This window comes from Adiantum capillus-veneris, chromosome 6 (assembly GCF_014529385.1).
Source record: "Adiantum capillus-veneris isolate H3 chromosome 6, ASM1452938v2, whole genome shotgun sequence".
Lineage (NCBI taxonomy): Eukaryota > Viridiplantae > Streptophyta > Polypodiopsida > Polypodiales > Pteridaceae > Adiantum > Adiantum capillus-veneris.
The window spans coordinates 22,558,662-22,572,421 of record NC_140936.1 but is presented as its reverse complement, the minus strand read 5'-3'; positions in this window follow the sequence as shown (position 1 = coordinate 22,572,421).

Genomic DNA, 13,760 nt, shown 5'->3' with positions numbered 1-13,760 from the left:
CTAACAAGGTCTCCGCCATTCTTTGATGGCCACATCTCAACACAGTTGAGGAGCTTCAAATATTCTTAGGCATGGTTGGATTTTATCGACAACATATTTGTGATTATTCCATAATTGTTGTTCCTATGACAAATCAACTTAAAGAAAATGGTAAGAGCTTTTCTTGGAAAGAAGCCCAAAAACATAGTTTTGAACAACGCAAGGTAGTTGTAGCCACTGCTCCCATCCTAGCAATCATTGATCCATTTAAGCCGTTTGTGGTAGAGATTGATGCTAGTGATAAAGCAAATGGTGTGGTACTTCTCCAGGAAGGAAGACCTATATCCTTTGAAAGTAAAAAGTTAGATAGAGTTCAACAAAATTATTATGTTTATGAGAGAGATCTCTATGCCATTATTTACGCTTTATGAAGTGGCGACACTATTTATATGGTGTTGAGTTTGAAATAAGTTTTGATCATGAGAGTATAAAATGGTTTTACTGCTCATACGAACTTGAAGGGCCGTAAAGCTAGATGGGTATAAATCCTTCAAGATTATGATTGTAAGCTACGATATTGCAACGGGCAATATAATGTAGTAGCGGATGCACTAAGTCAAATGCCTCCAATTAATTCACTTACTTTCACAGAAATAAAGAGTGGACTTTTGGAGTCATTACCTAGCAAGTGTGCACAAGATCAATCATATGCTAAAGTGTGGAATGCCGTTTTAGAAAGGGACCCCTCACACTCACATGTCTCTGTACAACTATATCAACATGTCTTTGCACGCGTAAATAAAAAATCCAACACACAAAGCTCCACCCCTACTCCAGAAGAGCTTAAGCGATGGAATAATTTTTCCATTGATGATGGCTACTTACTCCACAAGGGTAGAGTATGTGTGCCAAAGGACTCAGACACTAAGCACCAAATCTTATTTGAGTGTCACGATAGTCCAAGTGATGGTCATCCAGGTATTTGTAAGATGTATGCCTTAGTTCGACGATAAGTGTATTGGCCAAGCTTACATCATGATGTTCAAAAGTATGTACTAAACTGCCAACAACGCCAAGTTAATAAGGCAAAGCGCCTCAAGGTAGGTGGCCTTTTACATCCTTTAGACATTCCACAAGGTAAGTGGGAGAGTATCTCTATGGACTTTGTAGTAGGGACTACCTTCTACAACTCGTGGCCATGATGCCATATGGGTAACTGTAGATCATTTAACAAAGATGTCAATTCTTTCTCACTAAGACTATGGTTAAGATACCAAGATTATCATGGATATCTGTAGAGCATATATACAGACTCTACGGTCTTCCAGCTAGTATCATTAGTGACAGAGATCAAAAGTTCAATAATCACTTATAGAGAGTTGTGTTTCGATAGTTGGAAACTAAACTTAATCTAAGTATGACTGAACATCCAGAAATAGATGGTCAAACCGAAAGAGATCATCAAGTGCTAGAGGATATGCTACGAGTGTACGTTAGCAAGAAGCAAACAAATTGGGAAGACTATTTACCTATATTGGAATGTGCTTATAATAGTTCAAAGCATGTGACTACAAGGTTCCCAGGGGGTTCACTATGTGTAAAACTATCATATCATGTGCATTCAAAACATGTTTGTAAAACCCCTTATCTGTGAATTTTGTTAAGAATATAATGTACCCTTTTCTTTTAAAATCTGTAAGTTTTTTTCAAATTTGAAAAAATAATGCCCTTATATATATATATTTCTGCAAGTTTTAAGAACTTTAAATACCCTTCTATTGAACTCACGTGATAGGTTACATTTTTATTAGGTGACCTCCCCGGGTCAGGGTTCAATTCATTTATACTTTTATATGGATTTCAACCTAGATCACCCGTTACGATGGGGTTGGCTAAGGACAAGATTGTAATGGAATTGGTATTTTGATGATATATCTGTGAAATATTTGATATTTTGATGAAGCATTGCAATGTTGAGTTGAATTGTGAAATAGGATCAGTTGTTGGGTGTTGTGTGAGAAGATCAGTGATTGGCACGTGTTGGACAATAAGGCGATAGCAGTTATTCAAAATAAAACTGCCACCATTGGATTTTTTGGCAATTATAAGTGGAGATGTAGACAGCTATTAATTATTATATTGAGCCCTGTACGGAGCCATGACTATTCTATGCCCAAGGTGAACTGATGTAACTCAATTCTTGAGCATGAACTTTTCTATAAATAAAATACGTGCAAGAGGGACATGCTCACTCTTGCACGGGGGGAGATTGCACCCAGTGCCGGCCTTATTCTTCTCTCCTCTCATCCCTTCTCTCTTGCTGGGCCGGTATGGCACTCCGCTCTAGGAGGCGCATCTGCACGTGCTCCCCTCTTTTCTCACTGCTTTATCTTTTTCTATTGGCGTATGATTTCTATGATGTACTCACACTATTTGTCAGGTATGCAGACTAGTCTGTTTGATGGGTTGTAGTATGCTGTCTTTGGTATTTTGCAGGGGTCTTCCACGTATCCGTTTTGTAGCAGTGGTATCAAAGCCTTGGTTACGCTCTTGGTAGCAGGCAATCATAGAAATCCTAAACTGAATATCCCAATCAGGTGTATGATGAGTTTTTTTTCTTTTAACATGGATCTTTGCAATCAAGTACCAAAGATAAGTACAATTATACAACTCGAATTAGTTCTATTTAATTTTAATTGTTTTGTTCCTCCTTGATCTGCAATCTTCATAAAATTGCGATGAGCAAAAGTATTTTAGTTTATAGTAAAACCAAGATGAATTCTTTAGGGATGTAGATAGACGATGAGTAGCGAGCTTACGATGATCATAGCATGGTAGGTGGAAGATTTTAATGTGCATATAGCCATGAAATAGAAGCATAATTTGAGGTGGTCTATCGTAGACACGATCTTGAGAGACCTCAAAGATCTAATTGACGAGACTAGGATTGTCGGAGATAGCCCTTGAGTGGGAACTCAGACCTCTAATTTGCACCTGATTGCAAAAGAAAAGTAAAAAAATGCGAGCACTGAGATCTTTGCTGGTGAGAACAACCCTCATAATTTTTTTTATTCGCTGAATACACCATAGTAATTACTTATGGTAGCTAAAGGATACTCAGCAATTTGATGCACTGCGATATTGGATGACCACCAACACCATCGCAGCAAAGCCGCTCGCGATCCTCGCTCTCACAACTGCCGGCATGGCATCACCCACCCAACTCGGTATGCAGCCAGATCCGCAACCAGTTGCGCTCGACTACCTGCCCTGCACACTCAAAGGAGCACAGCTCCGCCTCGCCAGATTCAGCTTTTTTTCTCTCTCTTTGCATGCCGAACACAACCGTGGCGTCCACTTGCAGGCATGCATCCCATCGGCGTACCCACCATTCCTCTTTTTTCTCCCTCTCTCGGTGGCTTTCGATAGTCATCTTCCTCTCTACACCTACCCACTGCCGAACCCTACACACACCACACACACACACACTAGTTGTAGTCGGCCAGCGCCCTGTAGCCGCAAAACTCTCTCTCTCTCTCTCTCTCTCTCTCTCTCTCTCCACAATCAGTGGTTGGCTAGGGAGTTCTCAGATTTGCCCTTCATGGGGTTTTTTTTTACACACAATTCTCTACAGACAGAGGAAAATTACCAGCAGGCTGCACACCTATCATGCCGAAAAAACCACTGTGCACTTACACACACTTCTTATGCTGATGATTAACACACACACACACACACACATACACATACACATTGTCATCATCTTCGGCATCTCAATGGAGCGGACCGCACCTTCATACCCAAGCAAATACACTCGGGGCGCGTCAATCTCTCTCGCAAAGGTGAGCTGCAACAATAACCATCACAGTAGACCGTGCTTGTATCAACTATCCAACACATTGGTGATTCTCGCCATTATTCCCCAATCATATGCCTCCTTTGCTATGCCGCATCCAAAACCAGCATCACATTGATTGTGCACCGCTACATCATCAACAACCCACCCGTCTGCTTTGCTTCTATGTCAAAAACCTCGCAATTTTCCTACACCACCGCGAGCTTCGCACTACCTAGCGTTGGGCTTACAAAGTATTTTACTCGATCTGCTGGCGTGGACTCAGGTTAGTCAAATTTATTCGCCGCAAACCTTCTACTCCGGATCGAGATTTGCAGCAAATCAACGTAATTACTAATTTTTTCCCTCGTAATGGACACCAACACCACTAAACCCTCTAAATGGCATACCGATTCGCCCCTCCCATCACTGAGTCTGGAGCAACAAGTATTCTTGCTGCAATAGGACTTGAATGAAGCAAATTGACGCCTGGCAGCAATTGATCAAAAACGTGCTCGTGATGATGACCTTGAAGATGAACGCACGATTCAAATTTTGAAGGCCTCTTTCAAAGCTCACAAATCCTGCAAAGAGGCAAAGATAAGTCAAAAGTCTTTCACGTTTTTCAAGTTCGATGGTTGCAAGATTGCTAAAACAGTGTCATCTTGGTTAACTCAATTCGATGATTATTTTGATGGCGAATCTTTCACTGAAAAAGATAGAACCAAATACTAATCATCTTTCTGGTCAAGCTTCACTCTGGTAGAGCGGCTTTGCAAAACGGCAGAACGATCATCAACGGTGGATAGTTTTCAACAGCGTGTCAAAGATTCCTTCCTACCCCCTCAATTTGGCTTTGACGCCCGTCGTGCTTGGGTCAGATTCTCATGGATGCAAGAAGACACTATATCTTGTTACACCGATCGCTTTTGGGAACATCTTCTACTCCTCCGTATGGTAGAAGAAGTACCTGCAGAGTCTCTCCAACGCAAATATGGTCTTCCCAATAGTATACAGTCAAAACTCAATTCTCTTAAATGGGTGTCTCTTTATGAAGCTATATCCTTGGCCTACGATACTGAGAAAGAAATCAACTCTATCGTCCATGAAGTGCGCAACACGTGCAACCCCTACCATCCTAATTTTCAACCTCGCAGTCAATGGGGTAACAACAACCGCAATCGCAATCGCGGTAATAATTTCAACAGATATACTTCAAATCGTCACACAAATAACTACACATACAACCGTCCACCCACTTTTCCCCGTAGTCACCAAAATAATCATCGCCCAATTCCGCCACTCCACCCACACACATGGTACCTCAAACTTCAAACACACATTATCATCCCAACCCCTCTGCACGTTGCAATGGTGTTTGGTGCTTCAAATGCCGCGAATACGGCCATGTTGAAGCCAATTGTACCAACAATCGTCCACCTAGTCCTCGCCAACCCACAGCTCGCATACACAACATCGAAGATACATCAGAACCCCTCGACAAAGCCATGGCTGACTGGACAGCTGCAACACCACCTCACGTACCAAGTAAGCCAATTTCAATTCATGCCTTGCTCCGTCAAATAGGCAAAATTCAAGATTCAAGTGTGTCTATTTTACACGATGATGGTAGTTCACACGATTTTATTTCTGAAAAATTGGTTATAAAATTGAATTTAACCACCACACCATCTGCATACAAAATAAAATGTGATTTTCAAGGAGCTAGGTACAATGGCACACATGAAGTTAAATCTCTCACAATTACCACTGGTGACTACACAAAACAATGTGACTTTTTAATTGCACCATTGCAATCCACCGAAATCATTTTGGGCATGCCTTTCCATCACCAACATAATCCACAAATTGATTATCCACACACACAATGAATTTTACTTCTCAATGACAAATCTATTTCACTTTCCACGGATGCATCACTTGCTATGTTCCCCTTGATATCACACACACAAGCAAAATGTGCACTACAAAAAGATGACAAAGCATACATGATATTTGCTACTGATGTGGAGCACACACAATTGTCAGTCTCTCATACATATAATGATTTCCTCTCACAATATAATGATTGCTTTGTGGATGATTACCCCCCTAACCTCCCACCCTCTCGTGGTGAATTAGACCATAAAATTGAAATTTTTCCAGGCTCACAACCTCCACATAGAGCACCATATTGACATAGTCCCTTGCACCATCAAGAAATCCAAAAACAAATCACCAAACTCCTAGACAAGGGCCTCATCCATCCTAGTGCATCCCCTTTTGGTGCCCTAGTCCTTTTAGTCCAAAAAAAAACCACATTTTTTGCATGTGCATAGACTACCACGCGTTAAACAAGGTCACTATCAAAAACCGCTATCCCATCCCACGTATAGACGATCTCCTAGATTGTTTACGAGGAGCAAAATTGACTTGAAATCAAAATACCATCAGATCCATATGCACGCCAATGATATTTTTAAAAGTGTGTTTCGTACCCAGTCTGGTCATTTTGAGTTTATTGTCTTACCGTTTGGTCTCACAAATGCACCTGCCACATTTGCTAGGATGATGAACAAAATATTTCTTGATTATCAAGACTTTGTTATTGTGTTGTTTGATGACATTTTGATTTTTAGTCGTGATGAGCACGAGCACAAAAATCATCTGCATCTTGTCTTTGAGCTATTGCGTGAGCATCAATTGTTTGCAAATCCAAACAAAAGTACATTTTTTCAAACACACATTGATTATTTAGGCCACATAGTCTCAAAAAAAGGCATATCCATTGACCCTCAAAATATTGACCCACTATTAAAACATGGCCTGCCCCCAAATCTGTACATGAGATAAAATCCTTTCTAGGTTTAGCAGGTTTATATCGTAAATTTGTCAAAAACTTCTCACACATTGCATCACCGATGACCACTCTACTTTGTCAAAAAGTACCATTAAACTTGGGTCCCACACAACAAAAATCATTTGACACGTACTCTCAAATATCTCCTCACACATGCCCCCGTCCTACAATTACCCGACTTCACACAACCCTTCTTTGTAGTTGTTACAGACGCGAGTGGCTCAGGCTTAGGTGCAATCTTAACGCAAAATAATCACCCACTTGCCTTCGAAAGTCGAAAACTCAAACCATCTGAAACCAAATACAGCACATACGATAAATAATTGCTAGCTGTAGTCCACGCTCTAGACATTTGGAAACACTATCTTATGGGTTCTGAAGTTCTAATCAAGATTGACCAACAAGCCATTAAACATCTTCTGACTGAATCCACCATTTTTGACTGTCATATCCAATGGGCCGATTTCATTCAAAAATTCCATCCCATGATACAATACCAACCAGGTAAAGCAAATGTAGTAGTAGAAGCATTAAGTAGAAAACCTGAAGTGAATGTTCTTTTTGTTACTCGTTCATGTGTCTTCGATAAAATCAAGCATGCTTATTTGAATCACATTTTTGTGAGTGATGTACAATCATTTCATTCTATGCTTAACACATATGCTCACGATCCACATTTCTCACGTGCTTGGTTTCAAATAACACAGGATAACGGTCTTCCCTATGTCAAACACTACACCTTGGCAAATGGTTATCTTTATTTTCAACAAAAGCTACGCATCACAACACCCTTCAAGAAACTAGCAATGAATGAAATGCATGCACCACCATATATGGGTCACCGAGGAATTCAATCCACACTCACTGCATGGCAAGATCTTTTTTTGTTTGGCTTGGAATGAAGCACGATATCACAAAATTTGTCTCAGAATGTTTGATAGGTCAAAGAGTTAAACGTCATCATGGTAAGTCTTATGGTCTTTTAATGCCTCTCCTTATCCCTATTGGCCCTTGGGAACAAATCTCCATGGATTTTATAACGGGACTCCCCACCACATCCTCACACAATGATATGATATATATGGACCATAGTTTTCCGTTTTAGCAAACAAGCATACTTTGTACCTTGCAAAAAGACATTGTCTGCACCACAGGCTGCAAGTCTTTTTCTCAAACCCATATTGTCCTACCATGGCTTTCCCAAGGTCATTCTCTCTAACCGTGATGGACGCTTTTGCAATCATTTTTGGGTTGCCCTAGCCAGAAACTTAGGCTCTACAATGGATTTCACATCTGCATTTCACCCTAAAAGTAGTGGTCAAACAGAAGCCACGAACAACACTATTATGGAGCTTCTTAGATCTTATACCACTAAAAATACTCTAAAGTGGGACCAACACCTCCCTATACTTTAATTTTCTTACAATAACACCCCTCACTCCTCCACAAACCGTGCACCCTTTGAAATTTTCTATGGGAAGAAACTCCCTATCCATGTATCCACTATTAGCACTGATGTCCCTGTGGCTGACATATTAGCAAGAGACCACACACACATTTTACAAAAAGACACAACTTGCATGAAACGAGCACAACAAAGATACACTACACAAGCCAACAAGAAACAAAGACCTGCACCTTTTAAAGAAAATGACCATGTTTGGCTTAGAATAGAAAAATGACGCTTAAAAAGTGTAGAAAAACATCCCAAAGTAAAAGCGGCCCCTAGATTTTATGGCCCATTCAAAATCCTTCAAAAGATAAATGACAATGCGTTCCGCTTGTGTATTCCCTCACATTGAAAAATACACAACTCCTTTTATGTTAGTTTGTTGAAACCACATAAGGGACCTATTCTCGATACTCCTTCCACAACTGACCCCCCCTCTTCATTGAGGATGATGAAGAAATTCTAACTCCCGAAATAATTTTAGATCAGGACATGACCACTACCCACAGAGGAAACTAGTACAAAAGATATTTGCTAAAATACAAAAACCATTCTTTCGAAGAGTGTCAATGGATTTTTGAACAATCTCTATGTCCGCACTACCATACTTGATACTTGCATAGTACACACCTAGAGACACAAATTCGTCGATTTAAGCAGTGCCTCTCTTCTACTGTAGATTTGCCGATTTAGGCAACACAAATTTTAAAAGTGCAGATCTGCCGGTTTAGGCAGCACTAGTGTAGATTTGCCAATTTAGGCAACACGAATTCAAAATGCAAATCCACCGATATAGGCAGCATTAGTGCAGATACACCGATTTAGGCAACACGCCCATTTGTATAGATCCGCTGTTTTAGGCAACACCGATTACTAGACCACTCTACCAGTGGCTGGCCACCACAGTCGCTAGTTTGGTTTTGGTAACAATTGAGGACAATTGTCTTTCAACCTCGGGGTATGTAATGGAATTGGTATTTTGATGATACATTTGTGAAATATTTGATATTTTGATGAAGCATTGCAATGTTGATTTGAATTGTGAAATATGATCACTTGTTGGGTGTTGTGTGAGCAGATCAGTGATTAGCACGTGTTGGACAATAAGGCGATAGCATTTATTTAGAATAAAACTGCCACCATTGGATTTTGTGGCAATCCTTAGTATTTTATGGTTCAATTATAAGTTGAGATGTAGACAACCATTAATTGTTACATTGAGCTCTGTACAAGCCATGACTATTCTATGCCCAAGTGTGAGCTGACGTAACTCAATTATTGAGCATGAACTTTTCTATAAATAAAATACGTGCAAGAGGGACATGCTCACTCTTTCACGGGGGGAGATTGTTTGCATAATTTTTTCTATAAATAAAAACTTGCAAGAGGGACATGCTCACTCTTGCACGGGGGGAGATTGCATGCAATGACTCCCTTATTCTTCTCTCCTCTCATCCCTTCTCTCTTGCTGTGCCGATGTGGCACTCCGCTCTAGGAGGCACATCTGCACGTGCTCCTCTTTTTTTCACGCGCTTTATCTCTTTCTGTTGGCGTACTATTTCTATGATATACTCACGGTATTTTTCAGGTATGTAGACTAGTCTTTCTTATGGGTTGTAGTATGCTATCTTTGGTAGTTTGCAGGGGTCTTCCACGTATCTGTTTGTAGCAAAGATACAACAAGCGAAGGATTTTCTCCAAGACCATTTTGACATGCTTCGAGCTAATCGACAGAATGTTAAGCAAGCTCAAGATCGATATAAGAAGTACAAAAATGAGCATTTTTGTCTTGCTACTTTCGAAAAAGGAGACTAGGTTTTCCTAAAGGTTTTGGAGCATTGAGAAAGTCTGAAGACGAGAAAAGTTTCTAAACTTTCACCATTCTATTGTGGACTATTTACCATTCTCAAACATATAGGTCAAGTGGCTTATAAGTTAGCTATTCCAGAGCACTCACGAGTTCATCCTGCTTTTCACGTTATCCGTTTACAAAAAACACTAGACAGAATGAAAAAGTCATTGACATAGGTGTGTTAGTTAACCTTATCTAACCGCCAAGCATCCCTCATGAGCCCGAAAAGATTTTGGATTCTCATGAGCTTCGCATCAGACATCATGTCAGACGAGAGGTGTTGATAAAATGGCTAGATAGACCTGAAGAAGGTTCTACATGGGAGAATGTCTCTGCACGATCCTACGGGCAAGGCCACCGACACGTCCGGACAGTGTGTACGATCGGGGGAGGCTATAAGATAGCACAGTTGGATGGAGACTAGCACACACATTAACACTACCCTTTCATTGAATCTACATGAAAGCCTCTCCATAGGTACATAAATAACACAATCGAGATCATATTCATACATACTTGGATCCCATTGTTCTTGAATAATAGCAGATTTAAAGTTTCTATAAACATGGATATTCTACTGTTGAAGCTCCTGAACTCACTCAATAAAATCCAAGATCACAAACGTGTCAAACTTTAGAATCCTCTTCTCTTTTGGCACCCATGCAACTCTAGCTCCTCTTCATAGCATTCTTAGTAACCTGCTAGATCATAGCATTTTTGATAGCTAACTACTACCGCATCTCTCTCTTTGAGCTTGTTGGATCTTGAGATTCTTTTATTCTATTGTTGACTCTGATACTTTAGAAAAATTTGGGTTATCTTGCTCTTCAAATTCTCCCAATTCACCCTTTGCAGAGTGCTGCAAAGGGTGAATTCTCCCAATTCACCCTTTGCAGAGTGCTGCAATTTCCAATTCTTAGCCTTCAAACCGATATCAAAATTTTGATTCATATCTTCCACTTGATTTGCATATGGATACTGCAAAATAGTAGCCATTAGCCCCATAACATACTGCATCTCTTTCTTCTGGCTTTTAAACATGTTTGACTCCATCTACCCCGGTCAATTTCGTATCGGGTTCACCAAAAAGATGTCGGAGTGCACAATTCTCCATGGTCAACAGGGAAAGCACTGAGCTTCTGGCTTTAGATAGAATCCCAGTAGAGGCTCAAACAAAGGAGAGAGAGTATAGATAGAGATAATTTAAGAATTAATAAGAGCATAAAGTGGTTATTAGAGAGAAATTATGAAATATAGACACAAATCAAAACAACTCTTTGAGGTTGGAAGTAATAAATGATAAACGATACATAAGTGGTACTGAAACTTAATAGAAGCTTCAACAATGAAATCTAATAACCCTAATACAAATCATACATACGCATCACTGGCATCCCTCTCAATCTGTAAACATTTAGTCAAAATTATCCATGATCGAAGCAAAATTGGCTGCCAGCTAAACCAAGAATCTTGGTTTATTGAAATCTAGGTAGCTTAATTCCAAAAGATAAGAAATATTTCAGCTAGGTAGTTTGAGAGAGAAATAAGTGACTATGGCGGCTTCATTGAGAGAGATAATTGGGTATAATTGAGAGATAAACACACATAAATTGTATAAATATGGAGATACACGCTTAATTGAGACAAAATGTGTGTGTGTGTGTGAGAGAGAGAGAGAGAGAGAGAGAGAGAGTTTTGATTACCTATCGAGGATTAATTTAAAGCAAGAGAGAGAGCTATTAAATATGGCTTAATTAATGATCAAACTAAGCTTCTTAGGCTATGGGGTTGCGAATCTAAAGTTCGATTATGGGAGCTTGGTTAATTAAGGCTATGTATATCAATTTGGGAGCAAAGATTTGAGTGACAAAATGTGTGTATTTGTCTTCATTCTCGAGTTTGAGTGGATTTGAGACAGAAGGAGTTACCCTCCTCTATGATTGGCCTTCTTGCCAAACAGCTCTTGCAAGTTGAAGAGTAAGCTTGTTCCTAAGTTGTATGGTTGCAGATCCTAGTCTCATGCTTTCAAATGTAGTAGTTACCATGGAATGCTTTCCTTGTTGAGGCTTCTTTCTTTCTAAACCTCCTCTCAGCACTGATGGGGTCCCCTCAATAGCTCTCCAATTTGGATCCCTCTTACTAATGGGAGTTCACTCCGTACTTTGTGGCTTGCATCCAAGCATAGACTCAAAGACATGGAGCATACGCTTTTGTGGAGCACGCGCGAGTCATCTTGTAGACAATCATTGTATAAGATTTGGGATCTTTTGTAAGGTTGTGTGCAACACTTGAGCCCTTTGCTAAGAATCCCAAAGCCTTGCACACCAAATCAGTGCTCTCCCTCTAGAACTCTTTCCCTATGCCCCCTTATGACATCCATCTCCTTCCTCTGCTAGCCATTTTTTTAAAACTGCTCTTGGCGGAACTCTTTCTCCCCTTGCCACTCCTTGGACATTGTCTTTCTATTTTTTCACACGGACTCCACTTCTCCATGCTATCTGGGGCGGTTCTTCACTGCCACACGCCATGCATAGTCAAGGACAATGCTCATGCAGACTGACTGGATGATGACTTGATGGTTATTTCACAAAATTGAACTCAATTTACATTTTTAAAAAAACTCTTGTAACTCTTCATTCCCACTACCTTGGGCTTCGAGCGGCCAATGGTTTGGCCTTTGAGCACCCTCTAAGTACACCACAATCGGCTTACATACCCACCAAAGCATCGCTTACCTCATCATGGTTATCCAATATGCCCCATTTCTCCACCAACAAAGCATTGCTAGGCATAAGATATTTCCCTCTAAAGAGCTCTACATTTGATCAAATAATGACCACGACAATGCCAAGAGTAATTTAATCCCCATTATCAAAGCATTACAAGTGATAAAATTTCGGATAGAAATCCCTTTAAGAACTTAAAGCACCACATTTGGCATACTTGTCCCATTGCCAAGTATAGCTATTCTTTTTGATGCACCATAATAAGCATATTTATCAACCACGACAATGTTGAGCACATCTTTATTCCAACCAAAGCATTGCTAAAAATAATCTTTTAGAATAACCTGGTATCAATACGCTGCAAGATATGACATTGCTGATAGTAAGCCCTTCAAGAACTATAGATCTTTAGATTTGGCATACATGTCAATTCAATGGATTGCAAGTCACTTAGTTTAGCCCAAATATCAACCAAGGCGGTATCCAGTATAGCATTAAGTTGTATTCCCCGTTCTTTTCACATCAATTTTTTCTTGCTTTTGGAGCACACTTGATCTCTATCTTCTGGTGTTGATAGATTTAAAAATATCTTCAAGGATAAAAAGTGTCATCAAAAGTGGTGAGGAATTCTCCTTGGGCAGGCCAAAAACGTCAAGCAAAGGAAGGAGAGGGCGGTCATCAAGGGGGCATAAGGAAAGTGTTGTAGAGAGAGAGAGAGCACTGATTTGGTGTGTAAGACTTTCAGATTATGAGCAAGAGGGCTCAAGTGTTGCACACAACATTACGAAGGGTCTTGAATTTTATGGAACAATTGTCTGCAAGATGACTCGCGCTCCACAAACGCGTATGCTCAATGTCTTTGAATTTGTGCTTACATGCAAGCCACAAAGTATAGAGTGAACTCCCATTAGCAACAGGGATCCAAAGTGAGGGAAAAGTGTAGAGAGTTTGGAGGGGACCACATTCGTTTCGAGAGGAGGTTTAGAAGGAAAGAAGCCTCAACAAGGAAAGCATGTCAGGGTAAGTGCTGCATGACATTGGGATCTGCAACCCGACAA